This window comes from Monomorium pharaonis, chromosome 10 (assembly GCF_013373865.1).
Source record: "Monomorium pharaonis isolate MP-MQ-018 chromosome 10, ASM1337386v2, whole genome shotgun sequence".
Lineage (NCBI taxonomy): Eukaryota > Metazoa > Arthropoda > Insecta > Hymenoptera > Formicidae > Monomorium > Monomorium pharaonis.
Window position 1 is genome coordinate 6,573,076 of NC_050476.1, and position 8,459 is coordinate 6,581,534.

At 43.8% G+C, this 8,459-nt stretch overlaps 1 protein-coding gene across 6 annotated transcripts in view; it reads left to right on the plus strand.

The window, feature by feature from the left end:
- The window catches only part of LOC114255312, a 285,016-nt gene extending 279,277 nt beyond the window's left edge, over positions 1-5,739 (plus strand). For 5 of the 6 annotated variants that reach the window (XR_004964951.1, XR_004964948.1, XR_004964949.1 and 2 more), the window contains exon 5: positions 1,543-5,738. The gene's annotated coding sequence lies outside the window, so the exon portion shown is untranslated. Of the gene's footprint in view, positions 1-1,542 lie in introns of all 6 variants that reach the window. The other variant, XR_004964950.1, reaches the window with a different exon arrangement.
- The last annotated feature ends 2,720 nt before the right edge of the window (positions 5,740-8,459 follow it).

Consider the following 8,459-nt stretch of genomic DNA (forward strand, 5'->3'; position numbering starts at 1 on the left):
ACCGTCGTAGACTACGCCTTCGCGTAATACATGTAAAGCCTCGCGAGCAAGAAATCGAGCGTGCTTGCGAGGTAACGAGCGCGGGCCCCGCGCTCGACACCAGCGCGGAAAACTAAAAGCGATCGGGAGAGCATGAGTTTTACTGCCCTACGGGATTTCTTATCTCATTGCCATTACGTAACCGCGGCGAACCAGTTATTGTACGGATGCAGGCATTAACTTCGCTTGAAATAATACGGCAACACGGCGAAATAAAGCGGCGTGTCAGTCGCGGTGCAACTTGAAAGGGAGAGACTGACGTAACATTTGGTCAATTTTTGATGAAATTGGTCTAACCACCACGGCTCTATGCTAGACAGCCTCGGCTAAAACACGTGCATTCGATGATGAAACCATCCGCGGACCTGTACGATTATTATTTTCGCCGCGTCACGTGAGCATGAATAGTTCGTTGGACGCGAGACTTCATAACAAACGGTGCAACGTAATGTTACAGTGCATGCTATTATAATAAATTACAATATCGTACATGTTTTATCAGTATCGATCGCCGCTTTATCGTGGACCGTTGATCTTACAACGACAGCGTAACGATTTTAATCTCGTATCCTTCATCTCGAGCCTTGGCACAAAAGGTTTTGCTTTTTTTTGTTTTTTTTTGTTTTTTTTTTTGAAACATTAGCAGCTTTCAGCTTTCATCCACATTTCCTCGTTTACCATTTCAGGCGTGATGAGAGAAATTTCTCAATTATCGTCGCAGCCATAAAGTGGCCGCTTTGTCACGCACCATCGCGCGGAGTACGTCGACGCGTTATTTTTTAATTCCGCTTTAGGGCCGCCCTTAATTAACGTGCCGATGAAGCAGAAAGGAGGGACACGTACGCACACACATACGCGCTACGTGCATAGTAGGGAGCCAGATTAATTTGTCGCGCTCGCCCTCTTCACTTTTCCAGGTTCATGTGTACAAGTGGACGAGCTACGCAAAGAATGTGCTCTCCTTATGACACGGAGGATCTGGAGCTTCCGTGGCGCATGACAATATGTCGCCTAACGTGCGGTAATGCTAAACCAATGAGCAAAAAGAATGCCACCGCGTTGTAACATAATAGCAAACACGTTGTCCGCACACTTGCGGCATGCGCCAACTTCGTCTCGAGGAGTTTTCCCCTTCGGTTCTCTTTTTTTCTCCCTCTCTTCTTTCTTTACTCAACGCGTCGCGTTGCCGCGCGAAATTAAAAAAATTAATCCGCAAACAGGTTCCGTTCGTTAAGCGACGAAGTTAAAGCACCAGTTTCCGTAGCATTTCGCGTAAAAAAAATCCTGACAACGTATAATAAGACGTTTCTGCGAGTCACAGAAGCGATCCCGAGTCTCGAAAGATCGCGATCGCGGGATCGTTGTAAATCGTTATTACGCGGCACAAACTCACGGCATCGGAGATTATCTTGGACGTGAAAAAGATCGGTGCCGCAAGACGAACATATATATTAATTGATCGCAACAATCGTTAACTTTAACGATAACATAAATTGTAATTAGTTTTAGAGACGGCGATTACATTCACCGGGGGCAGAAGCCTTACAGATGATTATGATAATTGATGAGCTGCAAATGCACCACGGTTATCACTTTGTAATTCCATCGCGGCCTTTAGCGGCGTCCGAATCACAAGGGATCTACGAGAATGTCAGGTAATCAAGGTAAAACATAAAGTGCAAGAAAACTCGAGGATTATGGAAATTTTTTGCAAATGTTTATACTTTCTTGCGACAGGTATCTTCAATCTACTAAAATATATGGAAGTATCGAACTGTATTACGCTACTATACGTTAAAGTATACGTTTTCTACAAAATCACGGCGTACGCGAAAGCCGTAGTTGCGCGTAATGTAGAAGTCACGGAACCCGTAAGGATCGTCGATGTAAGGAACCCGGCGTAAAACGTTTCCCGACGAAATGATCGAATGAGATTGCATGTATCGGTCCACGCGAGCGAGAGAGTGAACGTTTCCCTGATTATGCACATCACATGGTCGCCCAGCGTAGCTCGCCTAACAAGAAGCAATAAGATCTCAGATCCGATCTCGGCGAGAAACGGGAGTTGAACTTAATTTATATGCGTAAAAAGGTTCTAATGCAAATCTATTCCGCGTCTGGTGAGCGCGAGGGTGGACGCGTGGCTGTTTGTATGTAATGATTGCGAGGTCGTCATATCGTGGCAATGCGAGCGGAATACGTAAGCGAAGTAATGAGTGTTCGACTAAACGAAAAGCGGGTCGATATCGTGAAGCTAAAATAAATTCAGCTCTCATGTCAACGTGGAAAATTGTCGTTCGCAGCAATTTAAAGTTTCCAGACCGTGATCTTAGAATTTGCGTTTGCAAATGAAATATTGATGCAAGTTAGACTTGAAAAGTCGGTTTCACGTATCACATTACATGATTACATTACAACAAGCTGTATGACATTGCGAAAGTATGATGAATTGTATCTCGAATGGTAATGCTGTGTATTCTGATGTATACATGAATAAAAATTTATGTATAATGTGTTATAAATTTATTTATGCCGCAAAAATTATTGAATATTTTTTACACCTATTTTTCCATATGTTCTGAAATGTAATACGACATACATTTCAAATAACGACAATAGGAAGAAATTTCGATCAATTTAATTTTAGATTAATTATTGCATGAGTTTTTAAAATATGTCTGTGTCAAGCTTAATTGCTTTGAATTAATATCAATTAATATTATGAAGGAATGGCTTTCTGAAAGTCTGGGCATTTCAATACGAGGATATTACGAAATATTGATAACTGTAATCAACGACGTACGTCGCGCCTCGGCCGTTTATACTCATTATTGCCTTAAGCAGCAGAAGACGAATGAAGACGCGCGATTTCTTAGCGGTCGCCGAGTGCCGCTAAAAAAAGCCCACTTAACCTTGGCCGCATAGGGAGAAAGTTCATCACGGAGCGACGCGTATTAAACGTCCACGTCGTGTCAATCGAGGCGAGCGAGGGAAACTAAGTGTCTGGGGAACGTCACGGAAGAAATTGTCGATACGGTAGAAGAGAATTGCGTCCGGGCATCTCCTAGAGTGGACGCGCGTGGCTCTGGCTTCTTGCAGCATGTGACGACTGGTAAAGTAAGTGGCTGGCTTGAGTCGAAGTTGACTCGAGCACAGGTGTGCGAGCGTAATCGCGATGTCACGGGCGAGTCACGGTCCTCTCTTGCCTCTCGTTCCCTCTTATCCTCTTGTTTTAAATCTCCATCATCGTCTCGCTCCTTTTTATTCCGCCCTTTCTCCCGATCTCCTCCCGCTACTGTTACTTCTTTTTCTTTATTTCTTTTCTCCCTCTCTGTCCCTCTCTCTTTCTCTGTCTCTCTGTCTTTCCGCCTTTTCTTCCAACTGCACTGGGCACAAGACTCGCTCTTCGGACTCGCGAATGTTTCTTGACCGTTGCTTGCTTGCTCCTTCTTACCATTGTAATGTTTTTATATCCACTTTGAAGGTTACTTGTTTCTTTTCGATTGACCCTGCGAGGATAGAGAGAGAGAGAGGTGCATTAAGCTAATCTCCTCGCGACCCCACCGTCGCTCCTGAGTTTTAGAGTGCAACCGAAATTTTGCGCTTTCAAGTGTTCGATTAATTCTTCGTGGTCGATTATTTTCTTTATAACCCCAAGTGAGTTTTATGGAGAAATGCTACGACGTTCTCTTATCTTCTTAAGCTTTTTGTCGAGTATAATTATAACTGTATAAGAATATATAGCCGCTCTTATTATGAGGCGACAGTATTCTCGTGATATATTCTCATGAATCATTCATCAAAGGCAAAAAATTATCAGGCAAAAACTTTGAATATCTACTAACGCTGTCAACGTTAACATCACACAGCTGCATATTAAAGTAAAAAAAAAAAAAACGACAGTAGGAACAAATGCACATTAGTCAAGATATAACGTTATATTCTTAAGCATTGTATTGTACTTTTCCGTATCTTCTTATATTACATTAATAAAGTAATTAAGTAATTTTGCCGTTTGCTTTTGCAAATCCGAGTCAAAGTAATTAGACAAAGCCTTGAAGAAGAGTCGTAAGATAATCGGGTACCGCGCATCTTACGAAGATAATGCGCGTCCTTGCGCCTGCACTCGTGCAGGTAAGAAAGCGCGCGGAAACCTCCGGCACGCGTGCATGTAACTCGTTCCTCGGCGAGGCGCCTGCCGGCCGTAATTTCAGCTAACCCTGAAGCCTGACCCCGCGCACATGGGCCGAGTGTGTCACGTCAGCCCAGAATACTGCAATAATTGCGGCATCGCGAGCGAGCGAATGAGCGGGTCGGATGTCGGAGCGCAGAAAGAAAGGGAGGAGGAAAGAGATGATGATCAGGAGCAGACGAAGCGAAGAGGAAGAAGGGACAGAGGCCATGTGGTGAACAGTAGTTGCACGTTAAGATGCGCGGAGAGAAAGAGAATGAGAGAAAAAGAGAAGAAAGAGAAAAAGTAAGAAGGAGGGGGGCGGAGAAAGAGAGAAAGAGAAAGAATCGACCCCGGAGTCATCCACCCCTGAAGAAGCGAAGCCGGCGGTAGCTATTGCCGTTGCTTGCCTGCCCGTGCGCGGTCGGTGCGTGGGGTTAATCGTCGCGACTTTGTAGATGAGATTGGATGGGGCATTAAACGGTGGACGCCAAGACCATCCCGCCGCTTCAAATTTAATTTGACCCTCGCGACTTCTCGAATTAATAATCCCGCGCTTGAATTCTTACTTCAGGGCTGTTATCGAGGATGATTAGGAATTATCATTTTATGCGCGACTACGTTTATTTGTCCACTTCGGTTACGTGCTCACGCTGCGTCTCTCCGGGAGAGTAGGTAATACTCGATTAATTCTACGAACGCTACTGACACTTACGGGGCAGGCCAATAGTGGATAGTCGATGAAAAACGTCTAGTTCTAGCCAAGTAAATATAATTTTGAAACACTACCTTAATTAATTAATCTCTGGAATTATTAAACAAAAATAAAAATGTTTAATTGCTAACGTTGCAAAATTCGCAAAAAAAATTTAATCGTCATATTATGATTCATTCTGATTTTTCTCATTTACTCTTCCCTTTATACATAATTCTTTTTATAGCAGTATACCTCGTGCTGACGCCGTTGCACTGATGCAAACACGTTTAGACACGTTGTGATGCTCGAAGGGGGGGGAGGGAGGTAACAGAGGGGGAACTTGGTGGTCTGCGCTCGCGGTAAGCCCTGAACCTCAAAGTCCGCAGGAGGGAAACGCCGCGCATAGTTGAGGGATGACGGGAGGAGAGGTAGGGCCCCCGAGTGCAACGCGTGCACGTTCTGGGCGGGGTAGGAGAACGATCCTGGCAAGGAGTCATCGAGTGACACACGCACGACTGCCACGCTTCGTGGTCACGGTCAAAGCGCACGCGAAACATCGTCGACGAATGGGGAGGGACACGCTTCGATTGCTCCTGTAAGCGGAGCACCTCTTGCACGGCTGGCGGACCACGAGGATCCTGCGACGGGGTTCTTCGATCCCGATCGAGGGCCTCGTTGGATTAAGTTTCGTTGCGCGGCTGAAATAAAATCACCGTCAGGCCGCTGTCGAGATGTGAGACGACTATTGTGATATTATCACGATAACGAGGTAATAATGGAGGGAATTGAAAAGTGTTATGTGACACCACAAATTATATTAACCAGTCAACTTTGACATTATAAAATAAATATTTGTAAATGTAAATCTTTGGTTCTGTCAAAATAAATATTTTGTTTATAAACATAAGAGTGTAAACGCACAAATAGACAACGTTATCCATCTTACCCGAATAATATGCTTAGGTTGAAAATCGAATTACCTTTAGCATCCTTCAAAGCTGGCGCCAGCAATCCTAATGCGATTATAATTAGGATCATTTGCTCATCTTGGATTACGAATCTGAAGATCTCGTAGGGGTCATTTGCCTTTGCGCCTGGCGAACTCGAGTCGGCGGCGCCTTCAGGGTTTTCTGGAAGCCACCACGGTTCCATATCTACTAGATAGATCGAGGATGATATTGTTACCATGATCGTAACGCGATAGCCATTCGGATCTAAAATCGCTTATATACGTATCTTTTCATGCTTGGTAGTGGCAATGCTTGCATACAATGATAGCGTATGAAATCCAGGATGCACTGCGAGGTTCAACAGCTGTTATGGTAGTCGCGACATAATGAATGTTATGAGCGGACTAATGTTACTCGCCACTTGGTGACGAATACAGGTATTATCAGTCTAGTAATATGGGTAATTATGAGGAGGAGAAGTATAGTTGGACACGTCATCGTGGCGTCTATTAGAGAGAACGGTACGTATTTCCACTCCGGAACTACCGTCTCGTAAGAATTTAATTATTTCTACAATCGCTGCAGCTTTCCTTTAATTAGAGCTCACTCGAGACCAAGCAGACACCTGGGTAAACCATCGTCGCGACTTTGGAAAAAAAAAACGAAAGAAAAGAAGAGGAAGCTTATTCCTTTATCGGGTGTAATAACATTTCTTTTCGCACTTGAGCCACGAGGATTTATAAGGTGGCTGAACAAACATTGATTAAAGATATTAAGCTTGTGAGATCAGAACTAAATAAGGGCTTATCTTTCGTATTTTTGGTCGTCGTTCTTGCTTGAATTTCTCATCGAAATTATCGACAAAAACGTACGATTTCTCGCGAGGACATTGACCATAATATGAAAACACATTGTATAAATTTTGATCATATGTTTTGCGAATGTTGATTATGTCTTTTCGTAAGGGAAGACGCGGATATGATTCGTGCACGCCCACTACCTTTGTTGGACCCTTTTTCAATCCTTTCATCGACCCTTCCTCGGTTATACCTAAGCCAGAACAAAAGTATTGCTTCACCTCAAAGGTAGCGAAGATTCTTTGAAGTATCAGTATTCTTTCTGTTCTCTCGAATAAAAAAGAAGCGAAATTCAAGAGATAGGTATATTTAACATTTCATTCCCAGGAGAAATAATATAATACCGTCTTCTGCATTTCACCGACGACATTGTACGAGATGAAAACAGATGTACATCATGAGACTATAGCGATAAAAATCTAGCAAAAATACAGTCATCTGTAAAATTCTTGTATAATCTAGAAATAATTTTACAAAAGAGAAAAAATTTAATGAAATAATTTTTAAAACATTTCAAGAGAATTTCTGAAACAATTTTTTTTTTTAAGACAAAACAGTAAACTCTATCTCCAAGAAAGTTCAATTACACTGGGGAATAACAGCACTTTCATTTAGAATAATAATTCTAATAACTTCCACATTAAATCTAAATTAATTCTCATTTCTTCAGACTTACAATCTGTTATGTGATCATCTGCTACGCCGCGCCGCGTCTTTTCGTCGCGAGCGGTAGCCGCGTATTCGTCCAAGTTTTACAAAACTCGTCGCTCTGCACAAAGAAAAAGAACGGGCAGGGAGGAAAAAAGAGAGAAGAAGGGAAAAAAAAGAAGAGGAAAGAGGAGAGAACCCCTCATTAGCAAGGTAGCTCGCGGGGGCCACTGACGTTCGCGTTTCATAACACGGTGCAGCGCATGCATGTGCAACGTGCAACCACGACGGGATCCTTCGCGTGGCTCCTCTCGCGGGGTGACGCACGCCCACCGACAACGACGAGTCGTACGTACGACGCACGATGTAAAAGGGAGCATCAAATTATCCAGGAAGCGAATAAACTTGCGACGAGACCTATGCTCACGCGTAAAGAACGTCTTTACCTGAGCGCGGGCCACGCCACCGTCCACAAAAGGGAGAGAGGGCCCTTTTACCGAGGTTTGACCGGCGTATATTGCCGTAATTTTCGCCGCGTGCAAGGGGGAACGGTCGGTGCCTCGTCGCATCGTGGACGGGCAAGGGCGTCCCTCGGACACTGCTTCGCAGTCTCTATTACAACATATAATCAAAAGAATCACGACGTTCAGTGCAGTGGCTGATAGCATTGAACTTCTTTGCGCGACTCCTCTTTTCCGCTTGCCTGCTGCCATTACTCTGTTCGTTCGTGTTTACTGCCCGTTTCGCCCGCGCTGCCTCTCGCACCTCTTTAACGGGCTTCGAATAGACGGCTGTCAATGTCTGATACGGACTACTCGGACGACGTGTGCATGCGAGGGCTTAGAGAACATTTTCAATTATACGCCGCGCTGCGTAAATTAATACGATAAAACCTATGCATCACTCTGAACAAAGTGTTCGTAATTTTAATTGATAAACGATTTTTAAATTATACTTAAAGATTCTCTCGTATTACACATGGTTTGACTACGTGAGGTGTACTCTAGGAAAAACCGAGTAAAAAAATAAATACAAGTCCGTGGAGAGGAATAAACAAGCGGGCGTTCCGGTTTGACTTCGGTCATTGTCTCCGGCTG